At 48.8% G+C, this 20,435-nt stretch overlaps 2 long non-coding RNA genes across 3 annotated transcripts; one reads left to right on the top strand and one right to left on the bottom strand.

Moving 5' to 3' along the window:
- Positions 1–985: 985 nt before the first annotated feature.
- LOC135976322 (uncharacterized) lies at positions 986–2,871 on the top strand. Its single transcript, XR_010593479.1, has 3 exons — positions 986–1,927; positions 2,270–2,391; positions 2,788–2,871. It is a non-coding gene; the product is annotated as an uncharacterized LOC135976322 (long non-coding RNA).
- Positions 2,872–5,527: 2,656 nt separating this feature from the next.
- LOC135976370 (uncharacterized) lies at positions 5,528–10,998 on the bottom strand. Of its 2 annotated transcripts, none has more exons than XR_010593516.1 (2): positions 10,755–10,998; positions 5,528–6,295 (listed from the first exon to the last, which is right to left on the bottom strand). It is a non-coding gene; the product is annotated as an uncharacterized LOC135976370 (long non-coding RNA). The 2 variants fall into 2 exon arrangements; XR_010593515.1 differs by lacking the exon at positions 10,755–10,998 and adding an exon at positions 9,594–10,101.
- Positions 10,999–20,435: the final 9,437 nt, after the last annotated feature.

Below are 20,435 nucleotides of genomic sequence, written 5' to 3' on the forward strand. Positions count from 1 at the left end.
ATATATTTTATCTGCTTTACCTCTCGGTAACGATCACTCCCTTTTCTCAGCTAATAAACCTTTAGTTAGTTTACTGCCAGCGTTGTCTTTGGTGTAAGATTTGGAGTACCTGATGATCTGGGCTAACTGACTGGTCTCTTGGGAATGGGAGCAACTTGATGTGATGTTTGGTGTAAGTGACCATTTTATCACAAAGCCCAGTTTGTCTGGGAGAGGCTAAGGGGACTGTCTGTGACTCCATGGTAAGACGGGGACAGTGATCCAGGAGTTCATCTTTGTTACTGGCTTGGTGAAATCTAATTATAGAACACACCAGCAGCTTGGGGTGCCTGCCCGGTTCTCTGACAGTCTGCCCTGTAGTCGGCACTCACGGTCGTGACCTGCTCCAGACAGCGGGACACCCAGGCAGCCTTTTCAAACAGCGAAACAATCTATTAGTCACCTGCGACAGAATTTTTATGTCCTTGGGCGAGAGGGTGTTGAGCCCTGACCTGATCTTATGATCTATGACTGTCTCACAGGCACGTTTATACTTGCTAGAGATATAATGGCATTGGCGTATAAGATTTACCAGGGGTGTGTTGCTTCTTAGCTTGGACCATGCATGGGAGGCTAATAGGTGTACATAAAGAAATGGGTTCTTAAGATTGATTAACTAGGAACAGGAAACATGAGTTATTTTGAAGGTTGAAGCAGGCGAACATAGATACACAAAGGAGTTACAACTTTAAATTTCCAAAGGTAACCGAAGCTTCTCTAATAAGCAAGCTCTATGTCACCTTTAAGGCTCACCAGAGCTAAGCAGCTGGGAATCTCTTGCTTATGGCTTGAAAACCTTGTTCCCCAGAGTCCAAGCAGCATAGAGATCCAGTAGCTTCTTGTCAGGGATTTTCATCCCCTTCCTCCCTTGTGAAAACTCCACTGATGGGAGGAATCCACTTACATGACTCGTCTTTTGGGGGAGGAGGGAGGGCAGAACAACCAATGGCCTTTGTCCTCCTTAACCATGCTCAATGCTCCATTGGTGTCAATGGACCTTTCTTGTTGGGTAGGATGTGACACCTTCTGTTGGAGATCAGCCCTTCCCACTAGTTAATGTCTCTCTCCTGTCTGGTGATTCGTACTGTGATGCTCAAATATTCCTGAACACTATGGGGTAGAGATTAATAAGTGAGATTAATGCGCCCAGCAACTCACAAGCACTCGATAAAGTCTAAACCCCAAACAGCTGTTTGGAATTCTAATACCTGCGTGACCAGCACCAATGCCCAGGTGAGCCAGACTGAGCCCAGCTCGGTATTCCTCACAGTTCAGCTGAGAAACGCGGACCTTGGCACGAGGTGGGACCTGGTCTGCCAGCGTCACAACTACAATGGAGGAATCATCTGCTGTGTCTTTGCAGGTTGCTCTGTGGTATTGGACGTTCCCAGGGCTGGGGGAATGGAGATCCTGGGGTGAGATGGAGCTGCTCTGAGTTTGTACAGCTCCTAATACAATGCGGTCTCAGGGGATGACTGGTTCTCCTAGGAGCTACCGTAATACACCTAATAAATAATATACAGCAGGGAGCACAATTGGGTCCTGGCCCATGACTGACGGCTCCCAGACATTACCATTGTTTTTGGATTCTCCCATAACTTGGACGGACGAGTGTTCAGTTAGTGTTGCCCTGTGTTCTGGGTGTATTTGTTTTTATGGTATCTCACTTGAGAAGCAAGTCCGACCCTGGGTTTGCAAATGCGATTGCCTGTCTCGCAGGTGTAGCCATTGATGGTGGGAGGGTGGGAGGCGTTGGCCTTACGACGTTCTCTCCTCTTCTGCAGAGACCTCACACGCCACTCCTCAGAAGTGGAGCCAGCACAATGGGATCCCTGGTTCATGCCTGGAGCTCCCACCTGCTACGGTCCCCTACCTCATAGAGCCTCAGGTGAGTCCCCTTTGCCCCCCACTACCCCTGTGCCATGGAAGCCTAGGGGAGCCTCCTGCCCCCCATGTCCCCTTCCACATGGAACCCAAAAGAAGTCCCCCATGACTCCCACCTTCCCTGACCAACGGAGCATCAGGGGAGTGCTTCATGCCACCCCTCCTCCTGCCCATGGAAACCCTGACGCCCCCTTTTCCCCCCCTGCCTGCTGCCCCATGGAGCCCCAGGGGGCTCCTCCTGCCCCCTCTACTGTTGGTAGCACAGCAGGGGCTAGGGGATGTGGGTTGGTGGCTCTGGGTTTGTGCCCAGGGTTTGGGGGTGCTGACGCTGTGGGGTCCTGTGCAGGTGCCGGGACGGATGCTCAGGGCTGGACTCCTGCTGCTGCCCCTTCTCCTCTGCTTCAGGCCAGAGACCACTGGGAGCATCAACCCGGCTGCACTCAGAGGCATCGTGGATTATGTGAACCGGTGAGTGACCGGCCTGGGGTTTGTCTCTGTCCTTCCCTGCCCCCGTACCCAGCTGTGAAGAGCAGCAGAGAATGTGCCTGGTTGGATCCCACTGGCTTGTAGGGACACCCAGCAAGGTCAGGGGGTCCCACTGTACCCGGCTCTGCCCAGATCCCTCCTGAGAGCCGGGGGCTGCTGTTGTGCCAGGCACTAGAGACACCTAACGAGGGCAGAGAGCACCCAGCATGCCAGGGATGCACTGACCCCTGCATTAGATTATGCAACATCTTGATTCTGCGGCTGCAGGGGGAGATGGGTCCCAGAGGGGGGGAGGGTATTTTTGGTTCCTATTCCCCTTTCTCTCCCTTTTACTTGGCATCTCCTGGCTCAGACCCTCTGTGTCCTGCCCTCTTTCAGTTATGCTGGAGTTAACAAGAAATACGCCTTCGCCGCCGCACTGCCCCGTATCACCTGCAGCAACCCCCAGAATGTGGCCACCTAGCAGACATGAGAGAGACAATTGGCCCGTCCGGTGCCCTGTACAACCTGCCCAACGGGAACATCGTGGCCTCCCAGCCAAAGGAAGTGATTACACCAAATGGGAAATACACGGCGCACAGCGAGTGGCATCTGCTTTCCGGACCAAACAGCCTTGTGGCCCAGCTCACGGCCAGGACCTATGGCCAGAACAGCTGCCTGATCTTATTCACCTTGAACACCTTCCGAAAAGACTTTTTCTTTTCCAATTTATTTTCCAGTCTATTCTATTGTAAAGACATTAGCTATGATGCTATAGGATTATACTTACATATCAAATAAAACATTCCGAACCGGAACAATACAATTCGATGTTACTAAACTGAATGGTCCGACTCACCCGAAACAAATTTTATTTTTGGAAATTTTCATGTTGCTGGAAATTTCAAAATTCTCCCAAAATGTGGAACAAAAGCACATTTTGAAATAGCAGAATTTCCTGCGAAAGACATTTCCCTTCCTGTAGGGCTTTGTGAAATAGCAAACCAGTTAACTTTTGCACCACTAGGAAGAAGCAGCTGCCATCTGGTGTCCATACAAGGCTATTGCGGGTGACACATTGCATCTCACTGCAGTTAACGCAAACTATACTATGGTATGGACAGCATGGAAAACCAGCTCTTGTTGCCCAGGAGGAAATGCATCCCTGATAGACTGTGGGGTGCCACCCTGCCCTGGTGCTAACTGCAGTCAAAGCAGTAAATCAAGGCATGATTTACCCCATCACCCTGAGGGAAATAGAGGGATGCTCTGATAACTTGCTTTCCATCCAGAGCGCCAACTGCGTATCTCCTTCCATGCACGCCCTGTGTGCTCTGCTGGGGGCTGTTCTCAAACACCTGCTCAGCACAGGGTCTCCTGGCCTAGCCTGCAGAACAATCGCTGTCTGAGAGACACATCAGTCCTTGATAGCTACGCTGTTCCATGCTCAGAGCCCTCGCAGCTTGGGTCCGTTCCTTCCACATCCCCGGCCTCGCTACCGTCCATCCCTGGATCTAACAATCCCGCTCCTCCGCCCCAAAGCCCACCATGAGCGGCGGCCTCGATTTTCCAAAATAATTAGCCAATTTGGTTGCCTGCCCTGGAGTGGCCTGATTTTCAGAGGGCGGGTGGTCAGGGCTTTGTGCGGATCAAGCTGTGTCTAGATGAGGGTTTTGGGCGTGTGTGTGATGCCAATGTTGGACCTTCCCATCTTAGAAGTCCAGCAACAGAGTGGGGGCTATGCAGTTTATTGCACCCAATGCAGCATGTATGATTACCTGCCCTATGGGCAGGTGGCATAGGTATGCATTCGGTGCAAGGAGCTCTGGGCCCTCAGAGACTGTGTACCAGCTTTGGAGACCAGAATGGCTGAACTGGAGGAGCTAAGGGTGACAGAGAGGCACATACATGAGACTTTCCGGGAGACAGTAGAACAGTCCCACCACCGGTCTGACGGCCTCCATGCTGCTGAGGAGGATGAAAGTCTCAGGGAAGGAGAACATCCAGCTGGAGCAGAGGGAAACGATCCCATAGTTGGGATCCTCCTTCCAGATGGTGTTGTGGTATCCTCTCGCACTGAAGATACCTCTGCTGGGGAGGGAACTCCAGTTATTGGGAAGACAGGTAATAGTTATGAGGGATTCGATCATTAGAAACATAGATAGTTGGGTTTGCAATGACCGGAAGAACCACATGGTGACTTACCTGCCTGGTGGGAAGGTTGCAGATCTCTCGAGACACCTAGATAGACTGATGTGTCGTGCTGGGGAGAAGCCGGTGGTCGTGGTACATGTACGTACCAATGACATAGGGAGGAATAGGAGAGAGGTCCTGGAGACCAAATTTAGGCTGCTAGTTAAGAGATTGAAGTCCAGGACCTCTATGGTGGCATTCTCAGAAATGCTTCTAGTTCCACGCGCAGGGCCAGTTAGACAGGCAGAACTGCAGGGTCTCAATGCGTGGATGAGACGATGGTGTAGGGAGGAGGGGTTTAGATTTATTAGGAACTGGGGAAACTTTTGGGAAAGGGGGAGCCTATACAGGAAGGATGGGCTCCACCTAAATCAAAATGGAAGCAGATTGCTGGCACTTAACATTAAAAAGGTTTTAGAGCAGTTTTTAAGGGCTGGGGGAAGCCGACAGGAGCGGAGGAGCACGTGGTTCAGAAAGAAACATCCCTTAGGGGAGGATCTATTAATGGAGATTCTCTATGTCCTAGTAAGGAGGAGAGGATGGAAGATGATAAAATATGGGTAGGATCTGATGAGAAACAGTCAATGAAAAAGAGTCCCATTCAGTTACATCAGGTAATGGCAAACAGGTAAAAAGTGACAATTTTTTAAAGTGCTTATATACAAATGTTAGAAGTCTAAATAATATGAGTGAACTAGAGCACCTCTCATTAAATGAGGATATTGATATAATAGGTGTAATAGAAAGAGGGCCTGAAACATAAGCCCTTGTATCAGAGGCCTGGTATAAGGCCTGAGGCCTGGGCTAAAGTTGTGGTCAAAGCTTTGTTACAATAAAGCAAAGTCAGGCTGTGACTAGAGGCCGGGCCTGCTCAGAGAACATGACAAGAACATCTTAGATCTCACACCACAGACAACACTTGTAGCCAGTCCCAGAATAAACTATGTACAGGAAACACAAGAGTTATATTCAAGGTTAAAGCAAGTGAACATAGATATACAAAGGAGTTACAATCTGACATTTCCAAAGGTCATAGAAGCTTCTATAATAAGCAAGTTCTATGTATCATTTAAGGCTAATCCAAGCTAAGCAGCTGGGGATCTCTTGCTTATGCCATGAAAACCTTGCCCCCCAGAATCCAAGCAGCATAGAGATACAGTTGCTTCTTGTCAGGGATATTTATCCCTTTCCTTCTTTGTATAAACTCCGCTAATTGAAGAAATCTACTTTTATGAGTCGTCTTCGTGGGGGAGGAGGGAGGGCAGAACAACCAATGGCTTTTATCCTCTCCAACGACCCACAATGCTCCATAGATGTCCATGGACCTTTTTTGTTGGGCAGGACGTGACACCTTCTGATAGAGATCAGCTCTTCCCACTAGTTAATGTCTCTCTTCTGTCTGTTCATTTACACCCTTGCGCTCAAATATTCCTGTACACTGTGGGTACAGATGCTATAAGTGAGATTAATGCGCCCAGCAACTCACAAGTACTCGATAAACTCTAAACCTCAAATAGCTGTTTGGAATTCTAATACCTACATGACCAGCAGCAACACACAGGTGAGCTAGATTGAGCCCAGCTCGGTATCCGTCACAGTTCAGCTGACAGAAGCGGACCTTGGCACAAGGTGGGACCTGGTCTGCCGGTGCCAGATGTGCCTTTGCAGGTTGCTCTGCTGTATTGGACGTTCTCAGGGCCGGGGGATGGAGATCCTGGGGTGAGATGGAGCTGTTCTGAGTTTGTACAGCACCTAGCACACTGGGGTCTCGGGGCATGACTGGGGCTGTTAGCACTACCGTAATACAGTTAATAAATCATGTACAGCACCTAGAACAATGGGACACTGGTCCATGCCTGGGGCTCCCAGGTGCTGCCATAACACACCTAATAACTAATGTACAGCGCCTAGCGCTATGAGGTGCTCATCCATGCCTGTGGCTCCTAAGCACTACTAGAAAATTAAGAATAAATAATAGAGTGGCCCCAAAGAATTCTGGCAAAGCAATTTTCCATGGCTGGTGGGGGGAGTTATGCTGAAGGCTGGGAGGTAGCTGAACACTGTAGATCTAAGGAGATGACCTGCCCCTGGTCAGCTATTTTGCACTGTCCTCCTGAGAGACAAACAGGTAACCATGAATGGGTCCAGCACACCACAGGATTCTGCAAGACGGGGCCTGGGGGCCTTTAGCAATTAGGTTGTCATGCAATGGCTAAGCCGTTAGACCGCATTTACATACAGGAACTAAGAAATAAGGAATTAAGAAATAAATGCTGCGGATCAGGGTTAAGAATCAAATACGGTTCATGGCCATGCTGTTACCACAAGAAAGGGTATAAAATACAAATACCACCCCCACTTCCCATTTCTTTGGCTTTGTCGGGTCTCCGAGACAGTGTAAACAGAATCAGGACCTCCCTTCTGGTTGGCACCGCTCTCTTCCCCCTCCATCTCTGCTTCCAGCGGGCTCCGTAAGTTGTAAGTATGCGCAATGCAGGACTGGAAGTATGAGCCATGCCAGAACCTATTTTACTGTGCTTATTCTAACCCATCTGTGTATTGATCCTTGCCCAGGATATTGTCTGCAGGGCTGGCTCTAGGCACCAGCAAACCAAGCACGTGCTTGGTGCGACGCATTTCAAGGGGTGGCATTCTGGACTCCTTTTTTTTTTTTGGCTTTGGCAGGTGCCCTCTTGGAGCTCGGGGCGGCAATTTTTTTGCTTGGGGGTGACAAAGACACATCACCCCCAGTACACAACCTGTGTAATCACTGTTCAGGCTGTCAGAGGCAGAGATAAGAGAGAGTTCAGCCTGGCCCTCGGTGCCTTGAACCATGTCACCCTGGAAACCACTGTGGCTCTGTCTACGTCCCTTTGCCCCGAGTTCCCAGTGTGTGTGTCTGTCTCTCTCTCTCTGCAAAGGCCGGTTCTTCCCCCAGCCAGCTGGCACCTTTCCCCTCGGTTCTCCAGCTGGGGTCTTTGCCCGGCTTCCCTGCAGAGAGGTGGGAAAATCCCCGTCCTCTTGCTTGTTGGTTGCTAGCCCATTGTCTTTCCAGCGTCTTCACTGATCTGGGTCGGTTTCTGCCAGGCCTTTACTGACCCATTGGTTCCATCCCAGACAGCAGCGTCACCTGACACCCCGAGTCTCTCGCTCTGCCCCAAGAACTGTTTATACACCGTGCAGAGCAAGGCAAAGCCCAGAGGGAAACTGAGGCACATATTACCAAAATTCCCTCTCCAACAGAGCGGGGCCACTTGATACCAGCTGGGAACCAGGGCCCATTGACTGCAAGGCAGCAATCCTGCTTTATGCCAGCTGGGGGTCTGGCCCCACATTTCCTTGACGGGGACGTGACTTTGTCTGGGTACTGACTGCAGAGGCACCATGAAGTTTCCTCAAGGTTTCCACAATGAGGTGCTGGTCCATGCCTGGAGTTCCCAGGTGCTACCATAAAATTAATACTAAATGATACAGCTGCTCAAAAAATGTCTCATGACGCAGTTTTCAATTGGAAAATGCAGTTTCGTTGAAATGGAAACTGGGATTGTGCCGGTTTGGATGAAATTTTGTGTTGTTTCCTTTTTCCTTCTGAAAAGACTTTTTCTTTCCCAATTTATTTCCCAGTCTAGTCTATTATAAAGGACATTAGCCATGATACTATAGGATTATACTTACATATTAAGTTCTAAGTTACATATAGAATAAAACATTCTGAACTGGAACAACACAATTCGATGTTACTAAGCCAGAACCTTCTGACTGACCTGAAACAAATTTTATTTTGGAAATTTTCATGTAACTGGAAATTTTAAAATTCTCCCAAAATGTGGAACAAAAGCACATTTTGAAATTGCAGAATTTCCTGCGAAAGACATTTCCCTTCCCGTAGGGCTTTGTGAAATAGCAAATCAGTCAATAATCCTTTGCACCACTAGGAAGAAGCAGCTGCCATCTAGTGTCCATACAAGGCTATTGGGGGTGACACATTGAATCAATGCAAACTATGCTATGGCATGGACAGCATGGAAAACCAGCTCTTGTTGCCCATGAGAAAATCTACCCCGATAGACTGTGGGGTGCCACCTTGCCCTGGTGCTAAGTGCAGTCAGAGTCTGTGAATCAAGGCATAATTTACCACATCACCCCCGGGGGAAACAGAGGGACGCTCTGATTACTTGCTTTCCATCCCGAGCGCCAACTGCATGTCTCCTTCCATGCACGCCCTGTGTGCTCTGCTGGGGGTTGTTCTCAAATGCCTGCTCAGCACAGGGTCTCCTGGCCTAGCCCGCAGAACAATGGCTGTCTGAGAGACACATCAGTCCTTGGTTGGGCCATCCCTAGCTATTCTGGGGCCCTACGCAGCCCCCCCTGCGGGGTGCGTGTGTGGAGCCCCAGGCCTCTGCGGGAGTGGGGGGAAGGAGCTGGCTTGAGGGTGTGGGGGAACCACCCCCAGCACTCACCGGCGGCGGGGGCTGGGTCTCTGAACTTCCACCCGCCGGTGAGTGCAGGCCCGGCCCTGCTGCAGAGCTCAGGGGAGTGGGGGCGGGGCGGGGCAGGGGCGGAGCAGCCGCGGGGGCCCTGGGGAAGAGCCGGAGCAGGGGCTGGAGCAGCACGCAGCTGTGCAGGGCACCCTATGTAACTGCGTACTTTGCGTATGGGTAAAGACGGCCCTGGTCCTTGGTAGCTACGCTGCTCCATGCTCGGAGCCCTCGCAGCATCAGGCCGTCCCTTCCACATCCCCGGCATTGCTACCGTCCATCCCTGGATCTAACAACCCTGCTCCTTCGCCCCAATGCCCACCATGAGTGGCGGCCTCCATTTTCCAAAAGTAATTAGCCACTTTGGTTGCCTGCCCTGGAGCAGCTTTTTGCGGCTCAAGCTGTGTCTAGATGAGAGTTTGGGGGTGGGGGTGTGATGCCAATGTGTTAACACGGCACCTTCACATCTTAGAAGTCCAGCAGCAGAGTGGGGGCTGTCCAGTTGATTGCACCCAACGCAGCATGTATGATTACCTGCCCTGTGGGCGAGTGGCGTAGGTGTGCATTCGGTGCAAGGAGTTCCTGGCCCTCAGAGACCGTGTACGGGCTTTGGAGACCAGAGTGGCTGAACTGGAGGAGCTGAGGGAGACAGAGAGGTACATAGATGGGACTTTCCGGGACACAGTGGACCGGTCCCACCCCCGGTCTGACAACCTCTGTGCTGTTGAGGAGGATGAAGGTCTCAGGGAAGGAGAGCCAGGGCTGGATTAAGTCTTTGTGTTCCTGGCTCCAAACATATTTGTGGGCCCCTATGGGGGCAATGGGGCATGGCGTGGGGAGGTTGGTCCTTGGAGAGAGGGGCAGCAGGGGCAATGGGGCATGGCATGTCACGGGCCGCCCTGCTTTGCCCAGTGCACTGTTTACAAACCAGCAGTCGCCAGACGCACACTGGCCCTCCGAGCCCTGTGCTCCCGGCGTGCCCCTTCCCGGTGGGGGTGGATCCATGCCATGCCACACAGCCCCCTCACCCAGAACCCTCTGGACCCGCTATGCCCAGCCCCCCTCCCCACAAATGCACAGTGCCATGAACACCACCACAGATGCTCAACGCTCCCATGCCCTCAGCCCCACCACAACTGCCCAGCACCCCCCCATCCTCACTGCCCAGCACCCCAACACGCACAGATCTCCCCCTCCACTGCCCAGTACCCTTCCCCACAGCCCCACCACCACTACACAGAGCCTCACACAAACCCCCCCACTGCCCAGCACCCCAACACGCAGATCTCCCTCACCCCCCCGCCCAGCACCCTTCCCCACAGCCCCACCACCACCACCACTACACAGCGCCTCCCACAGACCCACCAACTGCCCAGCACCCCAACACACACAGCTCTGCCCCACCCCACTGCCCAGTACCCATCCCCAGAGCCCCACCACCACTACACAGCATTCCAACAGACCCCCATTACCTAGCACCTCAAAATACACAAACTTCCCCCACTGCCCAGCACCTCCAAACCCTTCACACCCCAGCATCCTCCCCAAAGACCCACTCCCTCATGCCCTGCCCCCAGGCCCTGCGGAGCCAGCACAGAGCAGGATCCCCCCTCCCAGCACAGTGCTAGGGGGCAGGACAGCTGAAGCTCGGGAGCACAGAGTGGCCCCTTTCCCCGGGACCCCACCCAGCCCTACCTGCTTGGTGCTGCTGCTGCCCGCGGTGGAGGAGGCGTTTGCTTGCATGGGCAGGGGGTGGGGGAGGCAGCCTCCAACTTGGACAAATTGGAGGATTGGGCCAAAAGAAATCTGATGAGGTTCAACAAGGACAAGTGCAGAGTCCTGCACTTAGGACGGAAGAATCCCAGGCACTGCTACAGTTCTGACTAGGCAGCAGTTCTGCAGAACAGGACCTGGGGATTGCAGTAGACGAGAAGCTGGATATGAGTCAGCAGTGTGCCCTTGTTGCCAAGAAGGTCAACGGCCTATTGGGCTGCATTACTAGGAGCACTGCCAGCAGATGAAGGGAAGTGATCGTTCCCCTCTGTTCGGCATTGATGAGGCCACATCTGGAGTACTGTGTCCAGTTTTGGGCCCCCCACTACGGAAAGGATGTGGACAAATTGGAGAGAGTCCAGTGGAGGGCAACAAAAACGATTAGGGGGCTGGGGCAAATGACTTACGAGGAGAGGCTGAGGGAACTGGGCTTATTTAGTCTGCAGAAGAGAAGAATGAGTGGGGATTTGATAGCTGCTTTCAACTACCTGAAGGGGGGTTCTAAAGAAGATGGAGCTGTTCTCAGTGGTGGCAGATGACAGAACAAGGAGCAATGGTCTCAAGTTGCAGTGGGGGAGGTCCAGGTTGGATATTAGGAAACACTATTTCAGTAGGAGGGTGGGGAAGCACTGAAATGGGTTACCTAAAGGGGAGGGAGCATTGGCCTACTAAACTCAGGGTTATGAGTTCAGTCTTTGAGAGGGCTGATTAGGGGATTGGTCCTGCTTTGAGGAGGGGGTTGGACTAGATGACCTCCTGAGGTCCCTTCCAACCCTGATCTTCTATGATTCTAAGTAGTACCGTAAGGTTTAACATCAGTATCAAATTTCTTATCCAAGATTTAACATTAATACCATTTTGTTTATCATAGATGGGCATTTACAAGTATCTTTATGATACCCTTTATTCAGACAGTCTGGTCTGAGGTTGGTTTGTTCATTTTCCTTCTTCCTGGGTTCTTATTGAATCATGTTTCTGGGATTTTGGTACCTCAGGGGTTGGCAAGATAGCGGCTTAGGGGGATCCTGCATATTGACTGACCCTTCAGGGAGCTGTCTCCTGAACCCAGGACAGTACATATGCAAAAAATCCCATCCCTTTTTGAGGTTACCCTGTGTTCCCCTCTTTTCCCATCCTTCCTTTTCCTAGAGAATTATGATTTGTGCGCTCTGGGCTAGGGGTCTTTATCCTTTGATGCATCTTTTCCTAGCAGCTTTTCCATAACTGCTCCCTGTGTCTCACCAGTGTGGAGGAAAACACCCTCCTTTCTGTCAGTTGAGGTATTTGCATTCTCACCAGCTACCACCTGGCAATTTCCTGGTTTCAACTCCCCTGTTATCACAGGTGTTGGAGCTGTATCTTGATGTAAAGAGACACAGTTACTTTCCAAAACCTTGTCAGAAATAGCATCCTGACAAACTGGGACCTGGATCGGGGTACCCTCCGCCACCCCTTTCTCTGTCCGTGAGAAGTCAGCTGTGTGACTGCTCCCCTCCAGTTGGACAGTTACACAGTTCCTTCTCAAAACCTGGCTCGTGGGCTGAGTGCCTGGGTGCACAGATGCTGTCTCACCCATTCGGTCCTGGGCATCCTCTCCCAAGTGACCAATGAGGAGACATTCCCGTACCCCAGTTTTCCTCCTCTGGGCCCCCCTATAAGACACATTTCTCTGTGCTCCCTAGGAAGGGGTCCGTTCCTTTTTCAGCAGCAAAATTCTGCCAGCTAACAGCTGGGACAGTTTCCTTAATCAGTGACAACAACTCTCCTGCCCCTGATCCTGAGGGCATGTTGCCTTCTGCGGGAGAGGAGCTAGTCTCAGCTAGGGGTGACAGTAACTTAAAGGACTTACCGGTTCGCTGGAGTCCTGAGCTGGGGCGTGGCCTCAACCAAAAGAGGCGGGATCTTTAAATCAAGATTTAAAGGCCCTGAGGCTCCAGCTGCGGCTAGGAGCTCTGAGGCCCTTAAATCACCCCTGGATCTACCAGCTACAGAGGCGGCTGGGAACCCCGGGGCTCAGGGGCGATTTAAAGGGCCCAGGGCTCTGGCCACCGCTATTGCAGCGGAGCTCCGGGCCCTTTAAATTGCCAACAGAGCCCTGCTGCCGCTACCCCGGGACTCCGGCAGCAGGGCTCAGGCGGTGCTTTAAAGGGCCCGGGGCTTCTGCCGCTGCAGGGAGCCCCAGGCCCTTTAAATCGCCAGGCTGGGGAAGTCGGTCCGGTCTGGCACGGAGTACTGGCTCTTGCCGGTATGCCGCACTGGACCATACTGGCTTACTTTCACCTCTGGTCTCAGCCCCTCCCCTACTTGGAAGCACCCTGCTTCCCTGTGTTATAGAGTCACAGGAACCCTCACCCACCTCAGTGGTTTCTGAGATCCCCTGCCCCTTCTCTGGGCTCTCCTCTGGGACACATTTCTCTCTGCTCCCTGGAGCGGGGTCTGTCCCTGGTTCATCTGCAACCTTCTGGCAGCTAACAACCTGGACAGTTCTCTCCCTGGCCAGCATTACACCCCCATCCCTTCCTGATGTGGTGTTACCTCCAACTGCAGTGCAGGAGTTGGTCTCAATCACCCTCCCATCTGGAAGCATGTGGCTTCCCCCTGCTGGAGAGTAATCAAGGAGACCCTCTCCCATTCTCTCAGAAGTTCTTGAGACCTTCTCCTTCCCCTTGGGGGTCCCAACATGAAATTCCTTCTTGCTGTGGGCAAATACCTTAACCTGGGCTACATGGAAAAAATCATTACCAAGGAGTAGGTCAGCTAGGAGGTGTTCCATTACCCCCACAGTCAAAACACTTTCCAAACCACATGGATTTTAGCTAGTGGTACAAGGAATCTGCTTTTTCCCACCACCACAATCTCTGCCATTTAGCCAGGTAATATACTAGAGTCAGGCACCACACTTTGCTTAACCAGAGAGACCTGAGCCCCTCTATCCTTCTGCCCCAAGTACTTTACATCTTTGTCCCATAGACTCAGCCTTACATGTGCCTAGGAAATGCTCTTCAGTAACAAGATCAAACGTTCCCTCAAAGCTTGTAAGACCTTTGCCCCTCACCCACTTTCCTATCAAATTTTTCATTTTGTTCACATATTCCCCATAACTCATACCAATATCCCTCTTATGATTCTTAACTTAACTCTATATGTTTCAGGGGGAATCTGAAACCTCTGCAAAACAGTGTTTTTGAATTTACAACAGTCTAAAGCATCCTTAATAGGCATTTCATTGAATACATTCAGAGCATTACCAGTTAATTTTGCAATCAGACTAGGCACTCCCTTGGCATCAGGGATTTCATGCACTACACACAGCCTTTCAACAGTGGTCAGATATTCAGCAATATCATCCGTTATTGTATGCAGGACAAAAATGGTTCCAGTTGTGGATTTTTGGAGTGAAGGGAATCACCGGGGTCGGTGGGTTCCGGTTCTGTTCTCTAACATGTCCAGTTGGTTCTCTCTCTCTTCCTTCTCTCTCTCTTTCTCTTTCTTCCCACGCTCTTTCTCTTTCCTCCAGCTTCTCTTTTTCTCTTGTTCTTTCAGTTCTAATAGTCTCTGGTGTCTCTCTCTTTTTCTGCAACCTGCAGTCTAAAAAGCTCCAATTTCGCAATCACTTCACAGCTTTCCCTCATTTTCCTGCTTTTCTGTCCCTACTTCTCTTTCCGAAAATAAGCAAACAGAAAATAACAAACCGGTAGCCTCCTCCTGACTGTCCTTAGCCACCCCACTTAAAGCTTCACTTAAAATCTTTACACCAGTGTATGAAGGGAAAATCTTGCCCAGTACAACAAGCTGTATATTTCACCCTGCTCACTGCGCCACTGTGATGGGATCCCCGGGGTGCAGCCTGGGTTCCATGGGACCATTGTGCCCCCTTATGTCTTGAGCCTGGGCTGTCTCTTCCAGTGCTTTGCTAGTGACAAGCAGCAACCCCTCCAGGCGCTGTGATCACTCAACACAACTGCATATAGAGCTCCAGACCCAGCTACATTGCATGAATGCTCCCAGAGCCACTCATGAATCACAGAGAAAGGCACTAGCTGAATCCCCCCCAGCTCCCAGGACTGTATCCCAGGACTATACCGTCCTGCACTGCTCAAGGCGAGCAGTGCAAATTTATTAATTGGTTCACCTCTTCATCAAAGGCAAGTGGATATACACCGGGCTTTGTGAACCAAAACTGGACACAGTACTCCAGATGAGGCCTCACCAATGTCGAATAAAGGGGAACGATCACGTCCCTCGATCTGCTGGCAATGCCCCTACTTATAGAGCCCAAAATGCCGTTAGCCTTCTTGGCAACAAGAGCACACTGTTGACTCATATCCAGCTTCTCGTCCACTGTGACCCCTAGGTCCTTTTCTGCAGAATTGCTACCTAGCCATTCGGTCCCTAGTCTGTAGCAGTGAATAGGATTCTTCCATCCTAAGTGCAGGACTCTGCACTTGTCCTTGTTCAACCTCATCAGGTTTTTTTTGGCCCAATCCTCTAATTTGTCTATGTCCCTCCCCTCACTACCCCCCTCACAGACTCCATGCATCTTTCCCCCAATAAAGGGCTGTTTCTTCAAATAGTCTTGTCTTTTCAATTGATTATAGAAGTGTCCGATGATAGCTTTGATTATAAACCCTTTGTCTTATCTGGGCATCCTTATCCTAAGGGTAGCCCTGTATAATTCCTCAGTAGCTGAAATGGGGGTGGCACTGTCCAGTTATATAAGGAAAATAGAGCTTTATTCCTTTACAAAATTTAATATAATTGTTACTTGCTTTTGTTCAAAAGTTTAAAAAGAAACAAACTTCTTATCTCTATGTTCTGGACATCTAACAGCCTTCTTTATCTCTAATTCACTGGCTAACAAAGCTGCTTTTGCTGCAGCTTCAAATTGTCCTCACCAAAAGCATAGGGGCAAACTTTTAAAAACTGCTTGTTACTAAGGGCTTATGGTTTTAACCTTTATTAAAGCACCTATGTGCTTTATTCGACATTGGTGAGGCCTCATCTGGAATACTGTGTCCAGTTTTGGGCCCCACACTACAAGAAGGATGTGGAAAAATTGGAAAGAGTCCAGCGGAGGGCAACAAAAATGATTAGGGGTCTGGAGCACATGACTTATGAGGAGAGGCTGAGGGAACTGGGATTGTTTAGTCTGCAGAAGAGAAGAATGAGGGGGGATTTGATAGCAGCCTTCAACTACCTGAAGGGGGGTTCCAAAGAGGATGGAGCTCGGCTGTTCTCAGTGGTGGCAGATACGTATTTTTAACCTGTCTTTATATTTTTCTCTTTTATTTAACTCTTTTTAAATGCTCTTTTCTTAACCTTCAGTTATATTTAATACACCTTTTAAATTTATCTCAATTTTTTTATTCTTTAATAACATACCAAACTACCCCTTTAAAAACACCTCTCCTTACTAAACCTAAACAAAAATCTTTCTTTTCTTTAATAGCTTGCCTCTATTCGTTCAAACTAACCCTTTAAAAACAAAAATCTTTATTTTTCTTTGTTTTCTCACTCTATTCTTTCAACCTTTTTCTCTAAATAATCAACCAAATATATCAAAGCACAAGCACACAACATTCCCCCATTGAAACATATAATAATAATAATAATAATAATTAATAACCTCGACACCAACAGAAATGGGAATAGACGGGGGGACACATAAGCACTAACGGGGGCATGGAAACCTGTCAAAAATACATGGTGATGAATGCTATCGAGGTACACACTACACATATAGTAGTTTTGTTAGGAACTTTCTCAAGAAGCAAAGTCCCCTTGTGTCTCCAAAACACCTTTCCAGTTCATCTCAAATGTTCTTAAATAAACAAAAACTATTCTACAGATGGAAGACAAAAGAGAGTAGATTAGAATACTTCTCCTTATAATTGGAATTCTATATATACAATGATAAAATATATATTTTATATAAACCAGATACCAAGAGAGCGGCAGTATTGCCTAGTGAATAGATCTTTGGACTGGGGTTCAGGAGACCTGGTTTCTGTTCCCAGTTCTGCTGCTCTGCTGGGTGACCTTTGTCCAGTCACATACATTATTTTTCCTCTAAGAAGAATCCAAAATCTAAATCCAAAAGAATCCATCTATAAAAAGGGAAATAAAAACAACCCAGGAAACTACAGACCAGTTAGTTTAACTTCTGTGCCAGGGAAGATAATGGAGCAAGTAATTAAGGAAATCATCTGCAAACACTTGGAAGGTGGTAAGGTGATAGGGAACAGCCAGCATGGATTTGTAAAGAACAAATCATGTCAAACCAATCTGATAGCTTTCTTCGATAGGATAACAAGTCTTGTGGATAAGGGAGAAGCTGTGGATGTGGTATACCTAGACTTTAGTAAGGCATTTGATACGGTCTCACATGATATTCTTATTGATAAACTAGGCAAATACAATTTAGATGGGGCTACTATAAGGTGGGTGCATAACTGGCTGGATAACCGTACTCAGAGAGTTGTTATTAATGGTTCCCAATCCTGCTGGAAAGGCATAACGAGTGGGGTTCCGCAGGGGTCTGTTTTGGGACCGGCTGTGTTCAATATCTTCATTAACGACTTAGATATTGGCATAGAAAGTACGCTTATTAAGTTTGCAGATGATACCAAACTGGGAGGGATTGCAACTGCTTTGGAGGACAGGGTCATAATTCAAAATGATCTGGACAAATTGGAGAAATGGTCTGAGTTAAACAGGATGAAGTTTAACAAAGACAAATGCAAAGTGCTCCACTTAGGAAAAAAAAAATCAGTTTCACACATACAGAATGGAAAGAGACTGTCTAGGAAGGAGTACGGCAGAAAGGGATCTAGGGGTTATAGTGGACCACAAGCTAAATATGAGTCAACAGTGTGATGCTGTTGCAAAAAAAGCAAACATGATTCTGGGATGTATTAACAGGTGTGTTGTAAGCAAGACACGAGAAGTCATTCTTCCGCTCTACTCTGCTCTGGTTAGGCCTCAGCTGGAGTATTGTGTCCAGTTCTGGGCACCGCATTTCAAGAAAGATGTGGAGAAATTGAAAAGGGTCCAGAGAAGAGCAACAAGAATGATTAAAGGTCTTGAGAACATGACTTATGAAGGAAGGCTGAAAGAATTGGGTTTGTTTAGTTTGGAAAAGAGAAGACTGAGAGGGGACATGATAGCAGTTTTCAGGTATCTAAAAGGGTGTCATAAGGAGGAGGGAGAAAACTTGTTCAGCTTAGCCTCTAAGGATAGAACAAGAAGCAATGGGCTTAAACTGCAGCAAGGGAGGTCTAGGTTGGACATTAGGAAAAAGTTCCTAACTGTCAGGGTGGTTAAACACTGGAATAAATTGCCTAGGGAGGTTGTGGAATCTCCATCTCTGGAGATATTTAAGAGTAGGTTAGATAAATGTCTATCAGGGATGGTCTAGACAGTATTTGGTCCTGCCATGCGGGCAGGGGACTGGACTCGATGACCTCTCGAGGTCCCTTCCAGTCCTAGAATCTATGAATCTATGAATCAAAGCTGCTTATTTCAATGCAACTGAAACAATTCAAAAATACCTGGTGCTTTAAAATCAATTTGAACATCACCTGTCCAACAAATACAACCTGAAATAATCCATTTGGATAATACAGCATCATGGTAGCTGTATATGGTTACCATTTAGATTCCTGCACCCTGGATTTTCAATTATACCAACTTCCTTCCGTTCTTTTTTGTATCCGAATAAACTGTCCTGAGTAAAATCCATCTTGAAGGATATTTGTTGCTCTTGTATTCAGATTGGGTGGGTCAAGGGGCAGAGGTATTTTGAGGAGGCAGATTTACAGAGGTGCAGTTGTGTCAGGAACAAATTGTGGAATGTAAGTCCCCTAGAGGGGCAAAATGGAGGGATAATTCCCTTTAAGCATATTATGGGGTGCAATCTCTCCTAAGGGATAGATTATGGAGTGTCATACCTCTGGAGAGTAGATTATGGGGACATTTCAAACAGGAATATATTATGAAGTGTAATTCCCGCCTGGGGAGAGATTATGGGGTACAAGTCCCCCCGGGTGAAAGATTGGCGGGGAAGTTCCTTTTGAGGGTAGATAATGTTATTAGAACCCTCTTCTCTAGTATATCTTTTGGGGGCTCTGGCCAGGCCTATTACCCCTCCTTCCAGTAGCTTGCTTGGTTCAGCCACTAGTGGGGTGATATGGGACCCTCATTATTGGGTGGCCCACGCTGGGCAGGATCTGCACCCCCTCTGAGCCAGGGCCCTGCAGAGCCTGTAGCTGCCCTCAGGGGCAATGCACTGACAGAGCAAAAGCCCTGCCAGAGCAGAATGACACCTGAATGCCCTGGGGGATGCGGAGAGAGAGGAAGGGGAGAGGGGCACAGTATCATTAAAATGGGTTCCTGGGGCCTGCCCTTATTGAGGAGTCAACCCCTAAATATGAGGGAAAATCTCCTCAGAGTCCATATGAGGGGTCATCCCCTCCCACAGCCTCAGCCCCATCACCTGCAAGTCATGGCTCTTATGAAATCACTAGCACCACCATAGCTTTCCTTTCTGGAAAAATGGTGGAGATTTCAAAACAATGTCCTGACCCACGTCGTGGTGAAATTGAGATCTGTCCATTTTCCCCCAAAAGCCAGAGACAAAGAGAGATACCAGAGGGAGAAACTCAGCAATCATTAAATAATGCAATTACCTGGGATGTACAAAACCCAGGTTCAAGTCCCTTCTTCATCATATTTAGAGGAGCGATTTGAACCTGCATCATTCACATCATTGAGTAGTTCCCCAGGTATGGGGGTGTGATGCTGGCAGATCAGGTCATGTCAGAGTGTATTCAAGTCAATACACTTGTGTATTAGTATAGAACAAAATGAGTGCAAATGTAAGAGTGTATTCAGATGTTTAAACTTCATGAAAACTAGTGGAATGTTACCTCTATTGTTTTTACTTGTCTGTTGCTGTTATAATGTAATAGCAAACACTTACATTGTGTATACCACTCTGTCTAAATATCCCATCAAAAAAATCCTGTGCAATGCTAATGAAGGACTTGCGTCTAGTTTTGGGCTCCCCACCACAGAAAGGATGTGGACAAAGTGGAGAGAGTCCAGCGGAGGGCAACAAAAATGATTAGGGGGCTGGGGCCAAAGACTTATGAGCAGAGGCTGAGGGACCTGGGCTTATTTAGTCTGCAGAAGAGTGAGGTGGGATTTGATAGCAGCCTTCAACTACCTGAAAGGGGGTTCCAAAGAGGATGGAGCTTGGCTGTTCTCAGTGGTGACAGATGACAGAACAAGGAGCAATAGTCTGAAGTTGCAGTGGGGGAGGTCTAGATTGGATATTTTGAAAAAAAACTATTTCACTAGGAGGGTGGTGAAGCACTGGAATGGGTTACCTAGGGAGGTGGTGGAATCTCCATCCTTAGAGGTTTTTAAGGCCCGGCTTGAGAAAGCCCTGACTGGAATGATTTAGTTGGTGTTGGTTCTGCTTTGAGCAGGGGGTTGGACTAGATGACCTCCTGAGGTTTCTTCCAACCCTAATCTTCTATGATTCTATGAGTTAAAGTCTTTAACAGAAAGTGCTAATTTCAAAGCAAGTGGCCATTATGC

This window comes from Chrysemys picta, chromosome 17 (genome assembly GCF_011386835.1).
Source record: "Chrysemys picta bellii isolate R12L10 chromosome 17, ASM1138683v2, whole genome shotgun sequence".
Classification (NCBI taxonomy): Eukaryota; Metazoa; Chordata; order Testudines; family Emydidae; genus Chrysemys; species Chrysemys picta.